Here is a 17,513-nt window from a genome sequence, read left to right on the forward strand (position 1 = left end):
ACAAGCTAGGTTACACGGTAATTTGTTGGGCATTACCAGCCCAGATGAACACTACAATACAATACGGCTCTAGTTTTTGAAAATATACCAACCCCTAGTCAATGTCATTCACACTGCAGCAGCATCAACGTGCTAGTTACACACCAAAAGATAATCCAGTCCTCCAGAGACTGCTGTAGGAAAGGACAGAAAGATGAGAGACAAGGGAGGGGGTTAGGGCATACATATGCATACGTATACAAAGTAATTGGGATGACTGGTCTGTGCCTCGTTACCTCATTTATTCACGCTTCAGGTAAAGGGGAGACGAGGAGGTGCCAGGAAGATCACAGAAGCTGGGACAAGAAGGCTACAAAAGGAGGTGGAAGAATAGAAAGAGAAGTCAAACAGAGCATGTAAAGTGAGGCCAAGGAAGATAGACCATGAATGAAGAGGTTCAACCAAAAATAGTGATCAGGGGTAAAAAAAAAAAACAACAAACAACAAATGCAAGGCTAAAACTAGTGGCAGCAGAGGGGTGCAGGAAAGGTCTGTGAGGTGCTTTGCTTGCTCTTTTCTCAGGCAGGGGCTTCACACACTCTGGCATCTCACGGACCCCTGGTAAGCCCTATGTTGTAGCCTAAATGACGCCGACCGAAAGAGCAGGGCTCCTTATCTCTCTGGCTTACACACCATTGCAATTAGGCTGGTTGTGCGGGCCCCGGGCGGATTGTCCCCATGGGGGCTAGCTGCCCCAGCTCAGGACCCGTACGGATAACAGAGATGTCCCCAAGGAGCCCCCTTCAGCCCCAGGCTCTCGCCCCTGCCTGCCCCCATCCTGACCCTCACCTACTGCTTTTTTCAAAGAATCCTTAGGATAAGGTAAGGCTATGAAGGCTGCAGTAAAGGCACGTCAGTACACGCATCCTGCTCCCCGCTAATTCCCAAAACTATAGCAACAAACAAATAGATGCAATTACCGAGGTAGACACTAGCCCAATTCAAGGGGATTGGTACGTATCTTATAACAAGGTGCTGGAGCTGCAGTCCAATCACATTTACATGAAGAAATCATTTTATGTAAATCTCTTCTCCACGAGCGAAGGCCGTACAGGAGAGGAGAAACAGCGCTGTACGGAGATTCGCGATGCATGGCAGATGGGCAATTTAAGGTAAATCATACAGTTCACTTATACAAGACGTATAACCTGGGGAGGAAGTGTGTAACTTCAAAGTCATAAATTATTTATAAATAATACAGCCTTCTCATGAAATATCCAAACGGCCAAGCACTCATTTTTCCCATTATTTTTCTCCACTTTTACAAACTAGAGGGAAGCTGAAGATGAATATCTTGCCAAGAAAGAGCCAGTTTTGGGGGAGGATGGACTCAGACGGTGGAGTTCAGGGCTTGCAGACAGGACAGCAGGAACTGAAGGCAGGAGGACTGCTGTGCCCACCCACCTGGGAGCAAAGCAGCAGAAGTCAAAAGGAGAGAGCTGGACTGCACTGAGGAGAGAAACTCTTCCCCCAAGGAGTTCACAGCCTCCCAGGGCTGTCCCTGCCAGCCTGTTCAAAATCACCACTCGCTTTCTGCCAGTGGTGAAATCCACTACTCAGATTCACAAATCGCAGCTGCGGCACCCGGGCGCGTGGCGTCTTCTCTGTTGGCAGTGTTGCTTCTTCAGAGCGCTGGCTATGCTCTGTGCAACGCACAGAAACACCTCCCTATTCAATTCCCCAGCTTCTTTCAGCACTTCTGTTGTGATACTTCAGCAGTCTGACACCTTCTTATCTTCGTCACCCAACGCAGCACCTGCCCAAACTGCCCTGCAATGACCAATTCCACTTGCTTCTCACTTTTCTGTCTGATGTCCGCCTGGTGACCCTGCATGCACGCCAATGCTCTTACAGGTATCACCTTTTGATAGATATAGACACAGTTCATAATTTATTTTTATGTTGCTGACTCTTTGCTCTTCAAAGTCCTTTTCAGATCTTCATGCTCAGCTTGCATTCGATTCAACAGTCTGGTTGTTTTTTTTGTTTTTTTTTTTTTTTTGAATCATTAGGCGCAGATCCCATATGCTCGAGGATATCTTCGTAGTTTGAATAACTCCTAACACCTGTGCTTTCAGCAAACCACTGTTTCTGCTTGCTTATATACAGATGCAGGTGCCTTGTGACTTTTACAGTGTATTTAAGCAGCCTCCCATTTTGAGGCTCCTGACTTTCTCCTATTTTCAACTGGTCTGCTGTTATTTGGGTGTGGGAAAGGTACTTGAGTGTCTAAAAAGCCCTGAAAGTTAAAAGGCAGACGTGTACACACCTAATTCAGACCGCTTCTGAAACTCCTTGAAGTCTTGGTATGTATTTTCTTTGTATTACAAATAGTAAATTTGCCTAAATGCAACAGGAGTGTAATTCTTGAGGTCACTGCTCATGCCACATGTGCAGTATAAGGCAAATAAAATACACAACAGAAAAAAACCCCTAATTTATTTTCTTATTAGCTACAGATATTAGCATCACTGTCTCGTATCAATTAGCTGCAATAAAAAGATGGAAATACCAGAATATTTCTTCTCAGTTTTAGAAGTGTCACATTTTTCACATGAGAAAAACTAAAAATAAACATACCTCTTGTGTAAGAAAGAGCAAACGTAGCACCAAGTGTCACTTTACCCATGCAGTCACCTGCCTGCACCAGGGGTTTGCATGCATGATCCCTCTGAAGCCACATCAGGGTATGAACATGCAAATTCCAAAGTGATACGAAATCTACATTTTCAGTCATCATGGAAATCGTCTCAATAGCTATTGTTCACGTACACTTTGGCCTGTCAACCTCTGGAATCTTTTGGTTAACACTGAGGTTTGTTTCTGAACCTTCCTAAATATTTTAAAATGAATTAAAATGCCGTAGGAACTTTAATCCTCCCCAGCATTTTTTTCTTCCTAGACCACAGACTTCAGGTACCCAAACCAAAGAACAAAATCTCTTTTCTGTAGGAAGGAATATCTCTCTTGATTAAACAACTTCTTCCTACCTAAGCCTACATCCACCTCCCAGGTCAGATTTTAAAAGAAGACATTTTCACGCATTTTGCAGCTCACAAAGGTCTTAGCTACTCTATCACACATGCAGCTGCTTCTCTTTCGAAGTCATTGATATGGCAAGTATATTCAAACCTTAGACAGTACCTAAGCTCTCGTGCATGCCTTTAATTGGGGAGGACCTGTGTAAAGCCTTGGATTTAATCCTCTCCTAAAATGGAAAAGCTCCTTCTCCTTCGGGAAAAATCAAACAACTTATGTTAAGACTGCTCCTCTTTCACCTTGAAAAACTTCATCCCTGACCTGGAAAGCCTGCTACGGTCTCCAAGGATTGCACTAGAGCAGCAGTATTTACTCTGAGAAGGCAGCACCAGTATGCCTAGGTTCTGGCTCTTTGTGAATTTTTAAAATAATGAATAGGAAATAAATGTATATGAAAATGCTTCGGTCCCTATTTTGCAAACAGACAGTCAGAGGACAAAAACAAATTGGACATCAATAGTCAAAGGATAACTTTACTGTTGCCTGTCCTATTTACAAAGATTAAAGCTATGCCTGTAATTAATACAAAATTAGCTTGCAAGCCAAAACGAGAAGGCTAAGGTCACCGATAACAGCTCCACCGCTCCCGCATGCAGAAAAAAGCAGCAGATTTGGTGGGGTTTGTTCCCAGGCAGCTCTTAACGCACCAGGAGAAGGAAACACGCCACAGCACATCATGCCATTGTGGTTTATAACAAAAGCCCTCTCTGTAGGCTTGTGTCAGTAACGGTCTCTTGCCTTGAGTCTCGGCTACGATAGCGCGTAAGGCCTATTAGCAGGACAGCTAAGCTCAGCACCTCTGCTATTCCGTGGAGGCACACGGGACATGACAGTAGCTACAAACGGCTCAGAAACAGAGCCAGTAAGAACTGTGCTTTAAAGGAAACAAAATACCTAGAAAAAATCAAGACAAGAGGCTTGCACAACAAGCGTTATTTGCCCAACAGGCTCAAGTCACTGCAAAGAATGAGGTTTTTCCTTATTTTCCACATCTGCAGACAGAACAGAGATGAAATAACTGCTCTTTTGCAAACATCTTGTAGGAACAGGAGACAATGACAGATACTGCCTTCCTGCTGTACAAGCCAGGGAGCATGTAAGTTTTAAAAACTGAAGGTGAAAAAGTGAGAATGAACTGAGAAACAGACATAAGGTACCAAGAATATGTCACTATCCTTTTTTTTTTTGTGCGAATGGAGAATCTTTTTCAAATTTTTAAAGAACAAACTAGAGAACTCTTACTTTAGAACACGCTCTCATAAAAAAGGTCTGTCTGCAAAGAAAGTGGCATAGAGGTGGTCCTACCACCCACCCAGCACAGCTGCTTAAGAGTGTAGTTGGTGTCATCACAGAATCACAGAGTGGTTGAGGATGGAAGAGTCCTCTGGAGCTCATCTGGTCCAACTCGTCTGCTCAAGAAGGGCCACCTAGAGCTGGTTGCCCAGGACCACATCCAGACAGCTCTCAAATATCTCCACAGATGAATACTCCACAGCCTCCCTGTGCAACCTGTGCCAGTGCTCGGTCATCCTCACAGTGATAAAGCATTTCCTGATGTTTAGAGGGAATCTCCTGTGTTTCAGTGTGTGCCCATTGTCTCTGGTCCTGTCACTGGGCATCACTGAAAAGAACCCAGCTTTGTCCTCTTTGCATCCTCCCTTCAGGTATTTATAGACATTGATGAGATCCTCCCTGAGCCTTCTCTTCTCCAGGCTGAACAGTCCAGCTCTCTTAACCTTTCCTCGTAGAAGAGATGCTGCAGTCCCTTCATCATCTTCATGGTCCTTTGTGGGACTCCCTCCAGTACGTCCACGTCTCTTCTGTACTGGCAACCCCAGAATCGGACCCAGCGCTCCAGGCTGGGCCTCACTAGGGCTGAGCAGAGAAGGGTGACCTCCCTTGACCTGTTAGCAATGCTTTGCCTAACGCAGCCCAGGACACCATTACCCTTCCTTGTCAGAAGGGCACACTGCTGGCCCAAGTTCAACCTGGTGTCCACCAGGACCCCAGGTCCTTTTCTGCCAAGCTGCTTCCCAGCTGGTCAGCCACCAGCACGTACTGGTGCCTGGGGTTGTTCCTTCCCAGGGGCGGGACTCTGCACTTCCCCTTGCTCCTAGTACCTACCACTCACAAGTTAAAATTTTGGATGTGGGATAACTCCTAGCTGAAGGTGACATCCCCTGGACACAGAGCTGACCAGCTGGGGCCAGCCACAGGTACAGCCGCCCCAGCAGAAGCCAGCCTCTTGTCAGCACGTGAATGACCTGTGATCCTCAGCCCCACCTGGGCTGCAGCCTCCTGCAAGCTCCACTTACAATCTGCACTGTACCAACATCCCCCAATTTAAAGCTCCACATGCACCCAATTGCCAGACGATGCTTTTGGAAGTTAACCCTTTCCTGTATCAGACCCATCACTGCCAGGGCTGAGAGACAAAAATCCACTACAGAGGATCACGCAGGGGAGCGAGAAAAAGGCAAGTTTCTCTTCACAGTGCATGTGTTGAGCCACAACACTCCTCTGCTGCTAAACTGAAACACCAGCGGCAGGAAGAGAAAGCAGCACTGCAGAACTGGAGAACCCCTGACACCGAAACCTCACTCCTATCTGCATAAAATCGGGCTGTTACAGACACACACCACAGGTACTGCAGCGTTAATCACAGAATCATAAATAGTTTTGGGTTGGAAGGGACCTTTAAAGGTCATCTAGTCCAACCCCCCTGCAAGGAGCAGGGACATCCCCAACCAGATCAGGCTGCTCAGAGCCCCGTCCAACCTGGCCTTGAATGTTTCCAGGGATGGGGCATCCACCACCACCCTGGGCAACCTTTAATAAAACGAGGTAGCTAGGTGTTTAAAAGGTGTAATTCTCTCAGCTCTGGTCATTTACCTACAGCAATCTTCACACCTATTTTTTCTGAATTCAATCTTCCTAAGTGCCAGCTGCTGATGAACTGCAGGGAGCATGATTTTTATTAAATGATGAACACTAACATTCCAGAGTTACACCTCAGACAATCGATTACTAGCTACTGACAGACAGCTTAAGCACAGAAATTCCTGAGGGTTTTGGGGATTTATTCCTCTATACTCCAGTAAAAGGAAGCCTTTTCTGTTTAAATATGTTGCTTTTTTTTTAAAGCATCAGTGTAACTAATTAGACAGGCTAATATTTAATATAGAAAATACAACTGCTCTGTGGAGTGGGGTACACGTCATGAAACTGCAAAGTTTCAGAAATTCTTCTTCCCAGGGAATCACAGCACTGCAATGTATAAGTTCTGTCTAAAACTGTGTCAGAAAACCAAGTGAAAAAAAGTTTTCTTGGTTACTGCGTTTCCTGAATAAAATACTATTACTGCTGATGAAAACTAACAACTCGCGCTAATTTTACTACTGTCCAAGAACTAACACTTCAGGAATCCCCACAGCTGGGAGAAGCAAAGAAGTGACAAAAATCAACCAAGCGTTTCCAGGTTCCCAGACTGCCAGCCCTGAGGGCCAAACCTCCAGGGCTTTGGCATCCCGGGGTGGCTACAACCAGCTCCCCAGGCCACCTAGCTTCCACACAGATCCACGTCCTGTGGTGCAGGATGACTCCAGCGCTTCCAGGCTCCGTGGTCCACAGCTGGGGATGAAAACCAGGTTGCTTCTCTCCAAAAAACCCCTAAGGGAAGATTCTTACTGCTCCATGGTGTGGCACCTGCCCCACCCTGCCAACATCTCTGCAGGTGCTGGAAACCAGGACATGGCCAGATAAGTCCCTCCAGGCCACCTCCACAGGAGTCTGGGGGTCCCATCACTTGTTGCACAGACCACGCCTCTCCTCCCAGGCCAACCACAGGTGTTGATGTCCCCATTGGAAACGAACTGCACCACGCCACTTGTGCACGCGACGCCTGAGCACTGCATAAACAGGAAACACATAAATGCTGAGTTATCGGCTATCTGCCTCCTTTGCCAAGTAAATAATGTAGCTAATTTCCTCATAATAATGACCTCCCATTTCGGTGGGAAATCAATCCTCTGCTTCTGGGCTAGCCTGCTTTCTCCAGTACTTCTCTACGGCTGTTTTTAATCAAACCTGTTGAGGAGGATGATAACAGAAAGCACCTGGAAACCAGCATCCATCAATTCATTGTAACTGGTCAGACCCCACACACCAGACCTGGACATCACTTCTTTCCCTACCATTTACCCAGCTGTTACCACTAATCAATTCCTGGTGTATACGCTTTCCAGAAATTAGATGGACTTAGACAAAATTAAAGATGGAGTCACAACTGAGTAAGGGCTTCAGGGTTCACTCACACAAATTAAAATACACAATTGATACCAAAATACAAATCAAGAGTATGGAATTAAATCTTCATGTTAAGAATGGAAAAAAAAAAAAAAAAGATTACTTCTTGCTTTCATTTAAGTCAATATAATTGACTGGAACAAGAATTTAAAAGATTTGACAGGCTGTCCACCAAGATACCCTGGAAAATTGAACCATTGTACCATACCTCTACATAACTGCCATAAAACCATTTCCCAATGCATTGGCAAATTTAATGTGCTAAACTGCCAGGAATATTTTTTCCCAAATTCAGCTACACTGGCAACACTAGTATGCATTTGTATGCATCCCATTTGATTACTAAGGACATAGTTAAGCAAAAAGATAAAACAAAAAGGTAAGAAAATCACATTAAAAAAAAATCAACTGGATTAACAGATAACATTTGAAGTACAGATTCGTCATAGGTGGTCTATAGGTAACCCTACCTCAGGTCCACATGCATAATGTCACATGCTACTATTCCCTTGAGTGATGAATTAATCCACACAGAAAAGCTCTGTGACAAGTCACATCACAAGAGTCACAAAATGGAGGTCACTGTGCCAGCTAGCAAATGACACATTAAAAAGGACAGCAAAAAAAAAAAGGCAGAAAATGCTCTTTATACTTTCCACTTCACTATGAACGTGAGGGAATTATTTCACTAATCCATGGCTGGCCGCGTCGGGGCTACTTGGAGCTGCAGAGACGGAGAGAAATATCCAATTTTCAGATCCCCTCCAGCTACATTGAGGTAAGAAAGAAGAGCACTTCCGCCCCCACCGAGCCGTTATTGCTCCGCTGCCCGTACTAGGCCAACACTGTTTTCTGAAAAGGCTAAATGAGAGGAAGGCACGTGTGACAAACTGCTTCCTCCTGTAACAGTCAATGAAGACGGCCAAGGTAGTGCCAAAACACACCTTTTTATGGCGTGCTCATTGTAGTTTATTTTGCCTGCCCAGTTACAAAGTTATGTCCCTATATAGCATGAGGGGGAGGAATTGCACAAGCAACCTTGCCTATCCAAACAGCCAGCTTATTCACACTGTTTAAGCATCAGATCACAATTCACCATTCTGGGGAAAAAGCTGCAGCCTTTCATACAAAAAGTACTAAAAATGAGGCAATATTTGAGAGTATTTGAAAGTGTGAGACAGAATACACACGTTTAGTTTGGTCTTTCTATATTTTCTTTTTCTTTTTCCTTAGGCAAGCAAATCTACAAAGCCTCTCATCTAATGTGTTAGATTAATAAATGATGAAGCTACAAACAAGAGAGCCCCAACCTTCCATGATCTGTGCTCAATTATGGTGCATTTACGAGTAAAGGAAAATGAAATTAATTTAAACTCTGTAATTGCCAAACTAAATGACACAACCTTGCCTATTACAACAGATCAAAACAATACATTTACATTTACCAAATTGCTGTAAAAAGTGTAATTTTTACTCTGAATAGCTTTTTGTGATGTTTTAGCTTCCATCCCTGGAAAAGTACCCACCACACGGTGCAGCAGAAGTCATGGGGACCAGGCTTTTCTCCACAACTAGGCTCTGGATCAGAGCTACTTTTAAGCTAAGCTCTATGACAGCATTTCAAAAGAAAGTGAAATTATATTCCAGAATGTGTTTGGTGAATGTTCCTTATTAAATTAAGTCTGGAGCCGCAGTTTTCTTATAGTTTGCAGGCTCTAACAGTCCGAATGCTGGTCCACGCACTCTACTAGAAGGAAAAGTAGCTATTATTTACTAAAGGAAGAAACTTCTGTAGGCAGTGTAGTTTGTTAGGACATCACCCTCAAAACCATCCACAGCAAATTCTTTAGCAATTTCTTCAGCAACGTGCCTGGGTGGCAGCAGGTGAAAGAGCAAGGCATCAGTGCTGCTCTGCACCGCTCACTTTCAAATTGCACCCCTCTTCCACTGGTCTTCCTAACTCCTGCTCCCATTGCATATCTGACCTCCTCATTAACTTTCCCCCACCACGGCACAATCCCTACAAAACAACTTCAGGTCGTCTTTCTCTGTGTACCTCTTCCATTTATTTTGCTTGGATGTGAGTAACAAGCGGTACCAGCAGCACTCCAGGTAAGGTTTCTCTACAGCCATGCACAGTGGCGCTAGCCCTTTCATACATAAAGACATAGAATGCTTTGGCTTGGAAGGGACCTTTAAAGGTCATCTAGTCCAACCCCCCCTGCAAGGAGCAGGGACATCTCCAACCAGATCAGGTTGCTCAGAGCCCCGTCCAACCTGGCCTTGAATGTTTCCAGGGATGGGGCATCCACCACCTCTCTGGGCAACCTGTTCCAGTGTTCCACCACCCTCATTGTAAAAAAAAACTTCCTTATGTCCAGTTTGCATCTACCTCCCTCTATTTTAAAACCATTACCCCTTGTCCTATTGCAACAGGCCCTGCTAAAGAGTCTCTCCCCATCTCTCTTATAAGCTCCCTTTAGGTACTTCTGTGGAAATGAGCTGCCTGAGGCAACCAAAGACTTTGCTTTGCCATTTTTTTGTGGCCACATCCCAGGGATGGCTCACAGTCATGTGGCAACAAGCACATCCAGGTCTTTGTCTCCATAAGTCAGTTCCAATGATGAGCCTCTAATCCCTTTGGCTTCAACTGCAAAGTTCCCATTGATCTATAAGTGATTTTCCACCAATGTAGAATCAGGCACTTCAACTATACCACTACGAATTAATAGAATAGAGCTCTGTTAATCCTTTATAAGCAAGGTTAATCTTTTGGTTTACAGAAGAAGGAGCAAAGGCCCCCTTTTTTCTCCAATATCAGGCAGAATGTGACTTATTTTAGAAATTATTTTCTCATTTTATTTGACTGAAATTGCTATTTTTTTTGAAGACACAAATCCAGACACCACCACAGATGCACACTTCCACCAGGTAAAAAAAAAAGAAGGAGTTCGAGCTATGAATCCTAAAGCTGAAAACTGGGATCAGCGCCCTGGGACTTACAGCTACTCCACAGAAAGTGCTGTCACCTGGAAACAGCAGACTGACAAAGCCTTTAGAGCATTCACCTTCCAATTAAACAAGAGTAACGTCTGAAACCTGACATTAAAATCGCTGTAAGATTTGTTAGGGTTCCCTCTCAATGATGTGATTTCAACATTTCCTGTACATTAGCAATAGTTAGGGCTATTAAACTGCAAGCAAGTATTGGCACCTTTAAAGACCGTTACAGAACTTGGCTAATTAACCCTAAAGCAATCAAGTCATCAGAAAGATGAACTGATCTTACATTAAGACACTTTTTCCATTAAAATGAGATTTTGTTAGATCAACTCAAACCCACAGGCAGTGGGTAGCAGAACGGCTCTTCTTTTTTGCAGGAAAGGAAATTCACCACTACGTTTCAATGTCCGGTAAACAGGAGCTCAATCACACAAACCCTTGCTCAAATGAGAAACCACTGCTCACAAAGACTTGTCCCGCTGCAGCCAACAGTCTGAGCAAGAATACTGAAACGCAGTAAAATCCTGAAAGATCAAGCCCCAATGTAACAGTTGTAATTGGTACAGCACATCAAACAGCCCTTAATTTGACGTCCTGTCCTGCAGTGCACTGGATGCAAACATTTAATTGATTTAGTAATTGATTATAAGCACTGCTTCTATACTAGGATGAGAAGAAGTCTTCAATACAGCAGCTAAGTGGTTCCTCTCAAACACTGGAATGCTGCGTGCCTCCGCAGGACAACAAAATGTTTATCTTTTGTCAGGCATTTCACGGCCGCCGTTCAGCTGGGTGACCTTTCGGAAGGAGCGGTGGAAGCAGACACACACCTCCATTAACGCAGCGCCTCCTCCTTCCCCCCCGCCTGCGAGGACAAGGAGCGCGGGTGGGGAGAGGTGAGCAATCCGCGGCATAATGAAGAGATTTTGTTTCAGGGGGTTATCAATTATTTATGAGCAAATCCCCAGATGAACACATCCGAAGCCGAACAGCTTTTAATACGTTTCACTTCTGTACACATGGCACAACACAACCAGACGCGAGCTAAATTGGGTGTCTGACTGTTCGAGGTGTCAAATAGTGAGTGGAATCTGGACTTCAGTAAATCACTGTTGCGTTTTTTCACTACGACAGTCTGCTAGATTTACAGTTCTTTCAAAAAATTCCTCCAACGCTCACAGAAATCATTCTTTAGGGTATTTCCCACTCATCAAGATCTCAGCAAAGAAAAAGCTCATACTGAAGAATTTCTGTAATTATGCTGACATAGTTGTCTAAACAGTCTAATAATCAAACTCATACAAGCATATAAACCAGCTTTGGATGGAATTTTATTCCACAACGGAATGAAATGGACCTGAACTTTTCCTATTGAGAAAAAACTGCGTTATGGTCTTTTTCTCCAAAACAGCGTTTATCCTTTTCAAAGCAAAGCACTTGTCTTTAAAGTAAAATTGATTTATAACTGTGCTTTTTAAAGAGAAGCTCCAAAGACTTCTTTCAGTGACATGGGAAATACAAACATTACACGTTGGTCTTCTTCATGAAGCAAGGACAGTGAAGCCAAAGAGTTGTAATTGCTAGGCATGCTCTCCCCAAGTCTATTAATTAATTAATCTATTTACAAATGTTGTCATTGAAAACAGTCATCCTGTAAGTCTTGACATGAAACCAAATCCACTCTCACGCAGTGAACATCCAGATCTGCAGAAATGTTCTTGGAGCTCCTCTTTCCCACAGCTTCCAACCAACAAAGTGCTGCCAAAGTCAACACCATCACCACAGTCACACTTCAATATCTACAGCAGCTGTCATGATGGCCCCATGGCCACCTTTAACACCGAATTCAAGTGCCCTGTGAACCCAGGAACCAGGCTGGGGCACCACCGGGACATGCCCTGCGGACCAAGCCTCCGTGGCAGGTTAGGGTCCAGCCAAGCGGTGGCTCGCCCCACGCAGGCTGTTCCCAAGGCGGGCTGCCAGCCGTCCCACGCGTGGAGGGGGCTTGCTCCATGCAGCCTGGGCTCAGCAACGGGGCGCTGAGCCGGGCCGCGGCCGAACAGGAGCAGACAGCAGCCAATGTAGGCTTCCTCGCCTCTCGAAGCCTCATCCACAAGCTGCCTTCCAGAGGGAAAAATTTGAGAAGTTCATCAAATAACACATTTTAAACCACACGTGGGACAAGCACTTTCTGCCTTTTTTTCAGAACAACCGTAGAAGAGTCGGGTCTCTGGCACACTCTGCCCCTTCCTGTTTAGGCTGGCACGCACCCCACCACCTCCATGACCCCGGGAGCAAGCTCCACTCCCATCCTAGCTTGGCTACACTAAATTTCCCCAGTACCAAAAAAACCCAGTTAGAAATCTATCTTAAATTTGTTTTCATTACTTTGGAGGGTTTGTTATGCATTTGGATGAAAGGAGTCCATTAAGTACATCTATATTTACTTCATTACAGTGTGGCTCTTGAAGTTAGATGAAAAGATTTACTCTGGCCAAGTTTGTTTATTCATCAGCATCAGCTAAGATATATTTTCAAAGACTCATCCTCATTGCATTTACATGAAAGCACACTGATTTTTTTTTCAAGGGCTGTATCACATTCTGAGAGCTGGAAAAGGACCAGAGAAACTTTTGTGACAATTATGAAATCAAGGATCAGCACAGGAACGTTTCCTACCATTTCCAGTTATTTATGGGGTGGAAAAAACCCCACGCCTTCCCACCTGGAGTCATTCTTGCTCACCCTGCAGATGTATCAACAGCCACAAACCAGAAGTGGACGATCAATCACCATGCCCCTAACCTAAATAACAGTGACTGGCACACTGCTTACCCAGGGACACCGGAAATGAAGAGTAAACCTCTCCTGAAGCACAAGCATTTAAGCAAATGTAGTCTCCCGAGTTTCTAATTCTTTTAATCTGCACTTTGACAAGAACAAGCACATTTTTTTCATAGGTGGTGTTGAAGAGCTCTTCATAACTGCTAGCAAAGCATTATGTAGAAATTCAGCTCACCACCGACCCACTGCAGCCGTGCAAGTCCTAATTACTGCTGACAGGAGCCCAAACAGGACTTGGCACTTGCATACCTTTAATACCAAAATTTTATCCTCAAGTTATGTAAATATTTAAATGACATTTATGGACAGTATCTTCCCTCCTGAGTTCACACTTTCCCACGGAAGACTTCCAGAGTGATTAACAATGCTGATCTTTATCCTTCACACTGACTATTCATTCATCCTTTCTAAAACGAATACTGCTTACATACGACCCAAGAGGGCTGTAACAAGGCAGTATTTATCTGCCCTAATAATCTACCACCACTGCTTTAATTAAAACTTGGTTATATGACATCCACGAAGCAAAGGAATGCCTCTCGTCACTCACCATTTTCACCTGACATCTGTGCTCGGAGCAGCTTTGGAGGAGCAACCTTTGGAGGTCCCACCACCCGCAGCTCACCCTCCCTGGCGTTGTAAAAAATCGCTTCACCACAGAAGAAAAGCAGAGTGAAACTAAAAGGGGTTTGCAGCCTGGGGCCTCAAGTGAGTCACTAAGCACCTGCGGGTTGGTATTTACCCCGATCCACAAGCAGGGCTGCGCTGCTTGCGCAGCACACGGGGTTTTCGGGAGGTGAGGGGCCAGGCGAGCTGGACATGGCACACACACCCACAGGAGACCTACGGAGAAGCTGTGGCACAGCACGGCAATTCAGAGTGTGAGGCATGCCAGGATGGAGATGGGGGAACAGCAACCATGGACATCTCAACTCCCTTCAGTAAATTCGCAGCCAAATCTTCAGACTTCACCTTCCCCATCTGCACAGCAGGATTTTACAGGGCTGCATGAATGCACAGTGATTTCAAAAGTCTAGAGTTTATTACTACCAGTATTACACAAATGAGTGTGCACTGCTTGCCCTTTCCACGTTTTAACTGATGTAAGCAGTATCTGATGATAGGAAACACACAATTTTCCCAAGAAAGAAGCCGTCCTGAACTTCTTCCCCCACCAGAACAGAAGTTTTTTTTGGCATCATTATACACAATATAAGCCCTGCAACTGACAGCACCCTTGGGATGCAGGGATGGCCAACCAGGCGAGCAACCAGGGCCTCATCCAGCACCTCTTCCCTGCCGGCTCCACGCGCGGCCCGGGCCAGCAGTTACCATTCATTCAGCAGACACTCAAACCTGGGAGGGGGCTCTTCCTGCCCAGTTTAGCAACCCATGGGTGAAGACGAGTCTCAGCACACTCTGCCCCCTCACCCCACCTGGGCTCTCTCCTGGCGGCAGCACGGCCATCAGGCTGCAACACGCCTGCCCTCCCACCAGCCGCTCTGGGGCTGAGCCACCCTTGCACCCCGCACCCGAAATCCGCTCTATTCCAAACACCTGGAAGCAGAGGCATCGCCTGGGTAATGTTAGCTGAATGATTTATTGTTTCAATTAAGTGTTAAACAATGTTTTCAAGCCTTCTTGGTCTACTCATCTTATTCTTACATTACATTTTGCAGTTACAAATGATATGGTGTTGGAACTCTTTGAAAAAGCCCCTCCGTTCTCCATCCCCATCCTTACTGGAAGGAAGAAGACTGGGTCCTGTTCCAGCCATTGAACTCTACAGCACTTTACCATCAGCATCAATGAGCTGATAAACAGATTTAACTCCTTTGTGTGTCAATGAATTCCACACTGTCCCAGGAAAGTGTTCCTTAACTAAATGCCACTGCACAGCCAGTGAGGAAAACTTGATGGCATTTCTTACGGATTCCTCAGAACAGTGCTTCTTAAAATATAAATTTGCTCTACATTATTAAGCATTTCTTATTTAGGACTTGAAATCCAGTTGCCACTTTCCGATCAATATAACTTTAACAGTAGGATAGATTTAGAGCTTAAGTTATCTTGCAGTCATTTGTACACAATACATGATCTAACGCCACATTCACATTCGAATGCCTGGCAATGAGGCTCACGAGAAACATGGTGCCTTAAAATGCAATGGATTACCTGTTTCTTTTCCTCATTAAATGACATTTCATAAAAGAAACTGAACAAAAGATAGGTGAGCTTGCTGACTGTCATATCACACAACCTTTACTCATATGAGCAATGTGTTGCTTCCAGATCAGCTTCTCATTTGAAAGTTGCAGATCTCCGTGGCTGACCTGAATATTGATTTTATGTTAATAAAATCCTGTGTTGAAGTACTGGTTAAAAATAAAATTGCTCTTGTACTTCAGGCCTGCAAGATGTTGTGCATACTGTACTCACAATTTTTTTTTCCAGCGAGGGCAAAAGACACTCCTCAGGAGTGCTCCACAGGCTGCAGAATTCGGCCCTTGTTAAATAAGCTAACACCTGAATTAATCACTTTTCCAGTAAGCAAAGGCACTTTTGCTATAATGAAGCTGCGCACCTCACTTACAGGTATATCTCTCAGGGCAAAATTTTTAAAGACGTAAAATACAAAACCCTGGAATTTGAAAACTCTACTTCTTTATTATCTAAGAGAAACAAATACAGTAACAAAGTACTTTCATTTACCTACTGGGCATCCTTAGCAGTGCTTGCTTCTGCAAATTCTCTTAACAGACACCGCTCCGATCATCATTTAACTGCAACACAGACAGACTTCAAGAGGACTAAGGAGGATTTGCTTCTGGTTTCACACAGAGCACATATTTTTCTGAAGCTTAATTTAATAAAATGAGAACCCTGGATAAAAGTTAATCGAGCACGGCTGCTAGGAAGGGGAAAAATATTTTCTGCCAAAATTTTATCTTTGCTCTTTCACTCTTTTTCTGCATTTGTTGCTTAATGGCTCATGGCTTATGATTTCAAAGGCCATTCCTCTCACAAACGTAATCAACCCAAGTATTCAGCACCACGGATGATGCATTAGTCTCCTTAAAACCAAATCTCTGAGGGACAGATTAGAAAGAAAGGTTGAAGAGCTCCATCGTTCAAAGCATTATAGTTCAGGCACCTATAAATCACCACGTTCGTTGATTTAGGTAATTGGGTCCATCAGCGTCCGCAGCATGGCAAGCGACACAACTTTCTGCTCTGACCTGTGCCAGTTTTTTTCCCCTTCCCCTCTCCGAGGCACCAAGGGAAGCAAGCAGCCCCCAGGGCCGGGAGCTCCCTTCGCCCCGCTTTGAAAAGCGGTCCCTGCCCCTGCCCGCCCCCCACCCACGGCGACCCCTTCCTCCTGAAGAGTTTCCAGGACCACGAGCAGATGCCACTGGGACACAAACCGGACCCCGCCGCCCCGTAACGCGCACGCAGCGGAGGCGCTGACCGGCAGCAGGCAGAGCCAGCAGGCGCGGAGAGCCCCGCAGCCGCGGGGTTACCGCACAAAAAACGCAGCCGTGGGCCGTGCCCTGCACCTGTGACCGCTCCCGGCCCAACCTTCCCCCCGCCCCCCGGACAACCAAATGGCGGCCGCGGCCGGACAGGGGCTGTGCCTTGCGGTGGGCGCCGCGCCGAGCCCCGCAGCGACCCCGCCACCAGCCTCCCGCGCAACGACAGCGCACTCCCCACCCTCCCGACACCCCGACACCCCCACCCAAAACACACACGCAGCAACTTCGCGCACCGCCCCCCGACTCACCGGGAGGCGCCGGCCCCGCGCAGAGGCGCGCCCGGGGGATGCCGCCTCCCGCGGAGCGCTGCCCGCGGAGCGCAGCCCGCAGGGGCCGGGCAGCGGCGCGGCGAGGGGCGGAGAGGGAGGAGCCGCAGCAAGTTGCGGCGCGCCTCTCTCCCCTCCCTCCTCCTCCTCCCTCTGCTCCCGCCTCTCTCCCTCGGGGGGGAGGACGGAGCGCGGCCGCGGAGCGCGGCGCGGGCGGGCGCGCGGCACTGCGCATGTCCCCGCGCCCGGCCCCGAGAGGCGAGCGATGCGGCAGCGCGGACGGGCCCGGCCGGCGCCCCCTGCGCGCCCCCCCAACCCCGCGCACCGCAGCGCGCCTTTGCGGAGGCTGCGCGGGACACGGCTGCCGCCGCATCCCCTTGCTCCGCCGAGGCGGGGGGTGGGAACACGAACACGCCGGCCGGCACCGGGCAGGGGGGTCTCGGCTGGCCTGGAAAATGAGGGAAAAAGGGTTAAATCCAGGCGT

At 46.3% G+C, this 17,513-nt stretch overlaps 1 protein-coding gene across 2 annotated transcripts in view; it reads right to left on the bottom strand.

The window, feature by feature from the left end:
• Positions 1-17,101, bottom strand: part of PAG1 (phosphoprotein membrane anchor with glycosphingolipid microdomains 1) — a 111,764-nt gene extending 94,663 nt beyond the window's left edge. For both annotated transcript variants that reach the window (XM_086740961.1, XM_086740962.1), the window contains exon 1: positions 17,012-17,101. The gene's annotated coding sequence lies outside the window, so the exon portion shown is untranslated. The remainder of the gene's footprint in view (positions 1-17,011) is intronic.
• Between the last annotated feature and the right edge of the window lie 412 nt (positions 17,102-17,513).

Source organism: Chlamydotis macqueenii, chromosome 2, assembly GCF_036417535.1.
Source record: "Chlamydotis macqueenii isolate bChlMac1 chromosome 2, bChlMac1.mat, whole genome shotgun sequence".
Lineage (NCBI taxonomy): Eukaryota > Metazoa > Chordata > Aves > Otidiformes > Otididae > Chlamydotis > Chlamydotis macqueenii.